This window comes from Macrotis lagotis, chromosome X, assembly GCF_037893015.1.
Source record: "Macrotis lagotis isolate mMagLag1 chromosome X, bilby.v1.9.chrom.fasta, whole genome shotgun sequence".
NCBI classification, from domain to species: domain Eukaryota; kingdom Metazoa; phylum Chordata; class Mammalia; order Peramelemorphia; family Peramelidae; genus Macrotis; species Macrotis lagotis.
The window spans coordinates 182,616,460-182,627,953 of NC_133666.1; the positions used below are offsets into that span (position 1 = coordinate 182,616,460).

General features: G+C 37.6%; 1 pseudogene; it reads left to right on the forward strand.

Moving 5' to 3' along the window:
• Positions 1 to 4,989: 4,989 nt before the first annotated feature.
• On the forward strand, positions 4,990 to 5,550 carry LOC141503439 (glycerophosphodiester phosphodiesterase 1 pseudogene; annotated as a pseudogene).
• The last annotated feature ends 5,944 nt before the right edge of the window (positions 5,551 to 11,494 follow it).

Consider the following 11,494-nt stretch of genomic DNA (forward strand, 5'->3'; position numbering starts at 1 on the left):
AATTTCTTTCAGTACCTCGACACTTTCAGAAAAACATCTCATGTAACAAATTCTATTTAGAAAAAGAAAGAGATCAGAAAAAATATATCAATACATAAAAAGGTCAAAAATTTGCACAATATTTCATATCCATGCACATCCCTCTTTTTCAAGGAAATGAGGTTATGGATATTTCTCATAATTCTTCTTTGCAGTTATATGCACTCTTCTGCAGAATTTATTTAGAATTGCTTTGTGATAGTTACTCTTTGCATTCACAATGCCATAGTCACTGTGTACATAGCTTTTTGGGGGCTATGGACTTCACTGTATAAGATCATTTAAATTTTTTCATTCTTCCCACCATTTAATCATATACATTGTTTCTTAGAATTCAATCATAGTCATTTACCACAATTGTTTGATAAAGATTATTTTCAAACAAATAAAAAATTTGAATATAATATTAACAGAAAAAGATAAAACAGTTTTTTAAAAATTATATACTGTGATCAGGTTGTATAAGGAATAGAAAACCTTTTACAATATCAAAAATTATTAATATAATAATCCATAATTGAAAATTATATTATGCTAAAAGATTTTAACACTTTTGATAACTTATGACATTCATTTATGTTTTTAAAAATTAAAAATTTTATGAATGAATCTATGGGAAATAGTATCTATTTAAAACATGATTATTTGTAACAATGGTGGGGTTTTCATTTGCAAAGGGAAAAGGAGAAGAGGTGAAGCATAATATTACTAATGGAAAAAGTTAAGAAAAAAATATTAATCAATCATACAATATATGCAATAAAACAGGAGGAAATTCAAAAAGGGACATAGACAAGACAGTAAGACAGTCTAGGTGCTGTCATGTTAATAGCAACATACACTTTTTTAAAGTATGTACTATTAATGGATCTGTGTGTGTGTGTGTGTGTGTGTGTGTGTGTGAGAGGGAGAGGGAGAGGGAGAGGGAGAGAGAGAGAGAGGAGAGGAGAGGAGAGGAGAGGAGAGGAGAGGAGAGGAGAGGAGAGGAGAGGAGAGGAGAGGAGAGGAGAGGAGAGGAGAGGAGAGGAGAGGAGAGGAGAGGAGAGGAGAGAGGAGAGGAGAGGAGAGGAGAGGAGAGGAGAGGAGAGGAGAGGAGAGGAGAGGAGAGGAGAGGAGAGGAGAGGAGAGGAGAGGAGAGGAGAGGAGAGGAGAGGAGAGGAGAGGAGAGGAGAGGAGAGGAGAGGAGAGGAGAGAAGAGAAGAGAAGAGAAGAGAAGAGAAGAGAAGAGAAGAGAAGAGAAGAGAAGAGAAGAGAAGAGAAGAGAAGAGAAGAGAAGAGAAGAGAAACTAGGTGACACAGTGGATAAAGTGCTAGGCCAGGAGTCAGGAAGACTTATCTTTCTGAGTGTAAATTTGGCCTGACACTTACAAGTTATGTGACCCTGGAAAAGATATTTAACCCTGTTTGCCTCAGTTTACATATCAACAAAGGGAACTGGAGAAGGAAATAGCAGATAACTTCATTATCTTCACCAAGGATACCTCAAATAGGGTTCTTTTTTTAGGTTTTTGCAAGGAAAATGGGGTTAGGTGGCTTGCCCAAGGCCACACAGCTAGGTAATTATTAAGTGTCTGATACCAGATTTGAACTCAGGTACTCCTGTCTCGAGGGCCAATGCTCTATCCACTATGCCACCTAGCTGCCCCTCAAATAGGGTTCTTAAGATTTAGACACCTCTTCTTCTGACCAAGATGGAGGAGAAGACAGGTACTGTGCTAAGATCTCCTGTCTTACCCTCAGAAATAATATGAAAGAAACCTGTTACCAGAAATTTGATTGGCAAAAACCAGAAAGAGTAGCTAGGAGAAGAACATCTATGAACAGGGTCTGCCTCATGGGACCATGGGTGAAATAGGAGTGGAGAGCAGAGAGCTAGCACAGGGGAAGCAGTAGGGTGAAGCCAGAGGTCCAGCCTTAGCCATGGAGACTTTGGTTGTGGGAGCTGGGGTCCAAAATCATGGAAACATTGGCTGTGGGTGAAGGGGTCTGGAGGGTAAGCTCCAGCACAGAGAGTTGCAGAGCAGCTGGACATCAATCCACTCAGCTCAGGGTCTGCAGTACCTTACTTTTAGCTGAGTGCTCTTCCCAGAACAAACACAGTCACAGTTTCCCCACCCCCCAATCCCACAGGCTCAAGCATGGACAGCAGAGTTCCCTCAATTGAATATGGAGATTAATGTTCTTGTCCCAAGGCCCAGTCCACATTGTTCAAGGATAATTCAGATCCTGCTGCTCCCCCCACACCCTCCAGAATTAGGGAGAGGACCTCAAATCAAGGTCACAGAAACTCCAGAGGAAGCAACCCGAAAATCCTCTTGGCTGACCCACTTGGAGTTAATAAATACATTGAGCAAAACCTCTAGGATTTTCAAAACAAAATCTCTGTGAGTCAGCCCCTCCCCCACACAATATCCTAGGAAAATGAAGAAAGGCCATCAAAGGAGGATTCATTGAAAACTACTTTGAAGACAAACCTTAACCCAGAGAGGTCTACACCTTCTGGGGAGAATATGAATTGGTCACTAACCCAGAAATACTTCCTAGAAGAAATCAAGTTAAAAATCAATTTGAAAAATTGAGAAAAGAAACTCAAGAGAAAATTAACACCTTACAAGAGAAAATTAGCATCTCACAACAAGAAAACAAATCCTTGGAAAATACAATTGGATAAAAAGAAAATAATTCTCTCAAATCCTCAAATTTGCAAATGGAAAAAAGAAAATAATTCTCTCAAAACTACAATATTGAACAAATGGAAAACTTTCAAAAATAGAATTGACCAATTGGAAAAGGAGTTGCAAAAGGTAATTGATGAGAATTCTTCTCTAAAAATAGAAGAGAAACTGTGGAAACTAATGACTTCATGAATAAAGAAGAATCAAACAAAACCAAAAGATTGAAAAAATAAAAGGAAAAAATCTCATGAGCAAAACCATTGACTTCAAGAAGAGAACCAGGAGAGACAACCTAAGAATAATTGGAATTCCTGAAAACGTTGAATAGAAAAAAGCTTGGACTTAATATTACAGAATTTTGTAATGGAAAACTGACTTGATATTTAAAGAATACATAGATCCCCTCAGGAAAGGGATCCTAAATGAAAACACCAAGGAATATTGTGGGCAAATTCCAGAACTATCAGATAAAAGAGAAAATCCTGCAAGCAGCTAGAAAGAAACAATTTAGATACCAAGGAATCATAGTAAGGATTATTTGTGATCTAGCTGCAGCAACATTAAGGGATCAAAAGTCCTAGAATGAGATATTCCAAAGGGCAAGGGAGCTTGGAATGTAGTCAAGAATCCACTCTCTGGAAAAACTGAGCCTTCGATTCCGTGGGGGGTGGGGGATGGACATTTAATGAAATAGGAGGCTTCCAACTCTTCATGATGAAAAGACTAGAGCTAAATGGAAAATCTAGACATCAAACAGGACACTCAAGAGATACATAAAAAGGTAAAAAAAGGTGTAAAGAAAAAATGCTACTATCCAATAAGATGAAACTAGCTATAACCCCACTTGGGAGATTCTGATAACTCTTGAGAATTGTAATTCTATTAGAGAGAAGATACTTAGCCATAAGCTATGACTTAGCTGTGACTGATAAAATGATTTAAAAACAATATCTCCTTAAAAACAGGGGGGGACGTAAAGAGATGGGAGGATAGAGGAGATTGAATGGGTTGAATCACATTATATAGAGACGTACAAAGGTCCTATTGCAATAGAGAGGAAGAAAAGAGAAGGTGAGGACCGCCTGAATCTTACTCTAATTAGATTAGACCTAAAGTTAACATACACAGATTCAGTTAAGTTGAGAAATTTATCTTACCTTTTCAAGTATTAAAGGGGAAAGGTGAAGGGGGAGGAAAAGAGGAACTAAGAGAAGGAAGAAGGGGCAAAGGGAAAGGAGAAAGAAAGGGGAGGGAGGTTGGATACAAGGGGCAAATGCACTGAAGGTGATGGTATGCAGAAACAAAATACTGGGGAATATGGATAAAGTGGTGAAAAGGGAGGGGGGGATATAAACAGAGGGAAGATAGCCTGGGAGCAAACTTTGATTATGAATGGGATGAACTCTCCAATAAAATGTAAGTGAATAGCAGACTGGATTAAAAACCAGAATCCTACGATTACAAGAAACTTGTTTGAAGCTGAGAGCTACATTCAGAACAAAGGTAACAGGTTGGAGCAAAATATATTTTGCTTCAACTGAAGTGAAAAAAGCAGGGGTAGTAATTCTTATCTCAGACAAAGTAGCTACAAATATAGCTCTCAATAAAAGAGATAAGGGAGGAAACTATATCTTCCTAAATGGTACCATAGACAATGAAGAAATTTCAATACTAAATATGTATGCAGAAGTCATATAGCATCCATATTTTTAGAGAAGGAGAAGTTAAATGAGTTACAGGAAAACATAGCCAGCCAAACACTACTGGTGAGAGACCTCAACCTCCCACTCTCAGATCTAGATAAATCTAAACATAAAATAAACAAGAAGGAAGTTAAGAAGGTAAATAGTATGTTAGAAAACCTAGACATGATTGACCTTTCGAGAAAGTTGAAGGGGGCTCTCTCCCTGCAGAGCCTGGTGGGTCCAGGACTCCACCCCGAGGCTGCACGTGCCAGTGCAGGCCTGACATATAGCCGTGGGAGGAGCAGGGAGACCTGCTGGCCTACTTCTCCTTCCTTTTCTTGCTGCTGATGCTCCTGAGCCGCAGCCCCTTCAACTCCTGCCTCTTCACCTTCAGCTTCTACCTGCTGCTGTGCTTCCTAAGCTTCGAGCAGGTGCTCAAGCCCTGTGGCTGCATCTCTGCCATCGCCCACTGCAGCAGCAATCATGACACCCCTGAGAACACGTTGGCAGTCATATGGGAGGCAGCTAAGAATGGAGCCATAGGTGTGGAGCTGGACAATGAATTTACTGCAGATAGCATTCCTGTCCTGATGCATGATGACACAGTAGACAGGACTACTGACGGAACAGGCCAGTTGAGTGATTTAACATTTGCTGAAGTTAGTAAGCTTAATCCAGCAGCAAACCACAGATTGAAGATGCTGATGCTCTAAAGCATATGTATCTGGAATTTCCTAAGTTATACAACAGCAGTATTGTCTGCTCTTTCATGACAGAAGTTATCTATAAGATGAGGCAGGCAGATTGTAATGTTGTGACAGCTTTAATCCATAGACCTTGGAGCCTTAGCTATTTTGGAGATGGGAAATGATGTTATGATTCTCTCTGGAAGCATTTTTTACATATGCTGCTGGATGTTCTCCTAGTTTCGAGTTTGCACAGTATCGTATGGTACCTTTGTAGAATTTCAGCTTTTCTTATGCAGAAGGATTTTTGTATCTATGGCTTATTTGAAGAGGTGGTCAGCTAAAGGGATTCATGTTGTTGTTTGGACTGTGAATACTTACAACAAGAAAAAATTCTAAGAAAGCCATCTAAACTCCAACTATATTACTGACAGCATGTTAGAAGACTGTAACCCTCATTTCTAGACCACTACCGTTTTGCACAGGGACTCTGATTTCAGGAACCTCAACTATCCTTAATCAGGGAAATCTAAATACCTGGAAGTAGCCCTGAATTCTCAAGGATCAGATGGTTCACAGAAGTATTAGCCAGAAATTGCATTTTAATTTGAATCAGAGTAGAGTGGTGTGGTTGGCACCAAACTCTATAGTGTGCTTGAGTTCCTCATGGCTGATCTTGGGGAACTGGGTCTGTGAGGAGGTTTGTCATTGCTTGCCCCTAATCCAGCTGAGTTATCTACAGATTCAGTGTGATAAGCACAGATTCATGTAATTTGTACGTATAAAAAAAAATTACTGCAAATGTATGCAAAATGCATGTTGACTCAGACTAGACTTTTCTTACTTTTCACAACTTAACATATTCTTCCATTATTTGTATTTGGCCATGTTGAACAATATATTATGGAAGTCAGATTTGGAAATCATACTAATAAAATTGTTAAATGTATATTAAACATACAACAACCTAAGTAATAAACAATTTGAGGAAGATACTGGAAAAAAAAAGTTGAAGGGGGATAGAAAGGAATATACTTTTTTTTTTCCTGCAGTACATGGCACTTACACAAAAAGTGTCCATGTACTAGGGCATGAAAAACTAATGATCAATTTCAGAAAGGCTGAAATAGTGAATACAACATTCTCAGATCATAATGCAGTAAAAATCACATGCAATAATGGGCTAGGGAGAGAAAGACCTAAAACAAATTTGAAGCTAAATGACCTCATTTTGTAGAATGTGTGGATCAAACAACAAATTATAGAATGAATTAGTATTTCATCCTAGATAATGACAATAATTAGACAACAGAGCAAAACTTAAGGGATACAGTCAAGGTAATTGTCAGGAGATATATTAAATCTTTAAATGCTTACATGAATAAATTGGAAAAAGAGAAAATCAATGAACTATACATGCAACTAAAAATTAGAGAAAGAAGAAATTAAACCCCCCCAATTAAATACCAAATTCAAAATGCTAAAAATTAAAAGATAAATTAAAAAAATAGAAAGCAAGAAAACTATTGAATTAATAAATAAAACCAAGGGTTGGATTTATGAAAAATAATAAAATTGATAAACCTGTGGTTAATTTGATTTAACAAAGAAAGAAGAAAACCAAATTACTGGTATCATAAATGAAAAAGGTGAACTCACTGCCAATGAGGAGGAAATTAAAGTAATAATGTGGAATTATTTTGCCCAACTGTATGCTAATCAATTTGATAATCTAAGGTAATGGATAAATCTTTACAAAAATAGATGTTGTCCAGGTTAAATGAAGAGGAAATTAAATACTTATATAATCCTATCTCAAAAAAAGAAATTCAATAAACCATTATTGAGCTTCCTAAGAAAAAAATCTCCAGAGCCAGATAGATTCAAAAATGAATTCTATCAAATATTTAAGAAACAATTGTTTCCAATTCTATATAAACTCTTTGGAAAAATAGGTGAGGATGGAACTCTGCCTAACTCTTTCTATGACACCAATAAGGTTCTGATACCAAAAACAGAAAAAATCAAAACAGAAAAAGAAAATTATAGAACTATTTCCCTAATAATATAGATGTAACAATCTTAAATAAAATCTTAGCAAAGAGATTACAGCAAGTTCTCACTAGGATAATACACTATGACCAAGCAGGATTTATCCCAGGAATGCAGGGTTGGTTCAATATTAGGAAAATTGTTTAGTCAACTATATCAATAACAAACCTATCAGAAATCATATGATTATATCAATAGATGCTGAAAAAACCTTTGACAACATATAGCACCATTCCTACTAAATGCTCTAGAGAGCAAAGGAATAAATGGATTGTTCCTTAGAATGATAAGCAGCATCTATCTGAAACCACCAACAAGCATTATATGCAATGAAGATAAACTAGAGGCATTCCCAATAAGATCAAGGATGAAACAAGGATGCCTGTTATCATCACTAGTATTCAATATTGTGTTAGAAATATTACCTTCAGCAATAAGAGAAGAAAAAGAAATTGAAGGAATTACAATGGGGAAGGAAAAAACAAAATTCTCAGTCTTTGCAGCTGACAAGATGGTATATCTAGAGAATCCTAAAAAAAGTCATCTAAAAAACTACTAGAAATAATTATCGACTTTAGCAAAGTTGCAGGATATAAAATAAACCCTCATAAATCTTCAACATATCTATTAATACTAACAAAATACAGCAGCAAGAACTAGAAAGAGAAATCCCATTTAAAATATCTTCAGACAGGGGCGGCTAGGTGGCACAGTAGATAGAGCACTGGCCCTGGAGTCAGGAGTACCTGAGTTCAAATCCTGCCTCTTAATAATTACCTAGCTATGTGGCCTTGGGCAAACCACTTAAACCTATTTGCATTACAAAAACCTAAAAAAATATCTTCAGACAATATAAAATACTTGGGAGTCTAGCTTCCAGGGAAGACTCAGAAACTCTATGAAAACAACCACAAAACACTTCCCTCACAAATAAAATGAGATTTAAAAGACTGGACAAATATCAACTGCTTGTGGATAGGTGGAGCTAATATAATAAAAATGACAATTCTACCAAAATTAAACTACTTGTTTAGTGTCCTACCAATCAAAATTCCAAGAAATTCTTTAATGAGTTAGAAAAGTTGTAAGTAAATTCATATGGATAAATAAAATGCCAAGAAATTCCAGGGATTTAATGAAAAAAGTGCAAAAGAAGGTGGCTTAGCCCTACCAGATCTAAAATTATATTATAAAGCATCAGTCATCAAAACTGTCTGGTATTGGCTAAGAAACAGAGTAGGAGATCAGTGGAATAAATTAGGTGCAATAGCAGGAAATGATTATAGTAATCTGTTTGATAAACCCGAAAAGTCCAGTTTTTGTGATAAAACCTCTCTCTTCAATAAAAGCTGTTGAGAAAATTCGAAGTTATTATGACTGAAATTTAGATTAGACCAACACCTCACACTTTATAGCAAGATATGATAAAACTGGATAGAGGATTTACACATAAAAGACAATATTATAAACAAAATAAGAGATCAAGTAATAGTTTATGTGTCAGATCTATGGAAAAGGAAGAAGTTTGTGACCAAGGAAGAGATACAAAACATCATTAAAAACAAACTAGATAATTTTGATTATATTAAATTAAAAAGCTTTTTCACACACAAAACCACTGTAACCAAGATCAAAAGAAATGTAGCAAATTGGGAAATATTTTTTTTACAACTAGTATTTCTGACAAAGGACTAGTTTTTAAAATATAGAGAGAACTGAATCAAATTAATAAAAGAAAAAAACAAGCCATTCCTCGGTTGATAAATGGTCAAAGGATATACAAAGGCAATTTACAGATAACGAGATCAAAGCAATCCATAGTCATATGAAAATTGTTCTAAATCATTACTTATTAGAGAAATGCAAATTGCAACATCTCTAATTCAGACTGACCAATATGACCAGAAAAGACAATGATCAGATGTGGGAAATCTGGGACACTAATACTAATTATTGCTGGAGTTGTGAACTCATCAAACCTTTCAGAAGAACAATTTGGAATTATGCCCAAAGGGCAATAAAAATATGCATACCCTTTAATCCAGTGATACAATTACTGGGTCTATACCCTGAAGAATTTATGTAAAAGGGTAAAAACATCACTAGTACATAAATATTCATAGCAGCTCTATTTGGGTAGCAAAGAATTGGAAACTGACTGAATGTCCATAAATTGAGGAATGGCTAAACAAATTGTGGTATATGTACATCATGGAACACCATTGTTCTTTTAGAAACCAGGAGGGGTGGGAATTCAGAGAAGCCTGGAGGGATTTGCATGAATTGATGCTGAGCAAGATGAGCAGAACTAGAAGAACATTGTATACCATAACAGCAACATGGGGGTTAATGATCAATCTTAATAGACTTGCTTAATCCATCGGTGCAACAATCAAGGACAATTTTGGAGTTTCTGCGATGGAGAATACCATTTCTAGCCAGACAAATATTGTGCAGTTTGAACAAAGACCAAAGGTTATTACCTTTAATTGTTTATAAAAATAGTTATATTATTATGTGATTTTGCTATCTCTTATATCTTATTTTGTTTCCTTAGGGATATGATTTCAGGAGCATAACCAAGAAAGTGACAGGAGAAGATAATCTCTTAGGTTCTCTCTCTCTTTCTCTCTCTCTCTCTCTCTCTCTCTCTCTCTCTCTCTCAAAACTTATAAAATAAGGACTCTAAATCTTCAAGAGACAGAACCTACAGAGGGATCCAATAAGGAAATTCTCCAGTCCAATGCAACCTAGAAAAGAGCAGAAAAATAGAGCAGAAAGGCTCTGTACCCTGGGATTAGATGGATGGCCACTAGATTGAAGGAATTTCAGCCTCCTGGAGGCAGCCCCAGGGCTCTGGGAGCCATGGCTCACAGCAGTGGGGGCAGTTTCCTGACCTACACCCCGGGGAACACCGGGCACAAGTTGGAAGATGGGGGGGAGGGGCGGCCTTTTCCAAAGAGAGTGCATGTGAAGCCCAGCCCTCAGGACACTCAGCAAGCAGTGAGGCTGCAGCTGCCCAGGTCCAGGAACTGCAAGCAGGCAGAGCTAGTAAACAGGAGACCCCAGGCTTGAGTGCTCAGCCTAGGAAGTGGAGTGGAGAGAGACTTCCAAAGTCTATCCTCTGTACCTGGAACAGGACTCTGGGGCTCTGACCACATTCAGATCCTGATCACAGTCTAAGCCCCCCATGGAACAGCAGGACCACTCCCACCTCAGCCCCATGGGAGAGGGGTGTGCTTGTGGTCATTCACAGACCAAGAGGGAAGACAGAGCTTCATACACAGAGATCCTTGTGGAAGGGTGTCCCAATAATACTCAAAAGCTCAGGAAACACCCTTAAGGATTTGATTTCTCTCTCAACACATGTAATTCATGGATAGGCCAAGCTATGGAAACAATGTGTAGACTAACAGACAGCCTTCTGTGGGGTGGGGGGAGGAGGGAAGTGAGATTGCAGGAAATTGTAAAATTCAAAAATAAATAAATAAAATTTTAAAGAAGAGTCAGACACCACTGAAATTGCCTAAAGAACAATGTATACACACATACATACACACACACACATATATATATATGTTTTTAATGTTTGTATGTATTATATATACTATATATTTACACAGATATGCATATATACATATATATGTGAAGATTTATGTTTGTTCTTATTGATAAAGTTCATGTGCTTTACTGTAGTTCCCAACAAACAAAAAAAAAAATTGATAGCCCTACTGGGATCTAAACAAACAAGCAACTGCCAACACAAGTGCCCATCCACATGTTTCAGCACAGTCCTGGCAAAGAGGAAACCTCCAGTGGCCAGAACTCCAAGTGCCTCAGGATAGCGCTGTACTAATATATATGGGTGCCTAAGCAAATAGTTAAAAAACAGTATAAGGACGTTGTCACATGCTTCAGCATAGCACAGGACAAACAAGCAACCACCAAGGGCTTTGCTAGCCCTGGAGAAATGCAGAAACACCATTCTAGTCTCAACAAAAACCAACCATCACCAACAGGACCCTGGCTCAGCATCAAATAAGCTGCCAGGCCCCTAGGAAGACCAGCTATCCCCTACCCTCCCCAACCTCAGCACCACACCAAACAGTAGGACTCCCAAATGGTCCTCAGGGTAATATCAATGCAGTACCAGGAAAACAGCCATTGCTTACAGCCATTGACCCAAGAAGTACTGTACTTCAACAGTACCCCCTTCCACTACTGGAGTATATAGGTCACATTTGTTCAAAAAGGGAAAAGGCCACATAAAGGTGCACAAAAATAACAACAAAAAAATCTGGCCATACACAGTCATTAGGGTGTTAGAATAAGACATAAACTCAGAAAAGGGCAATGT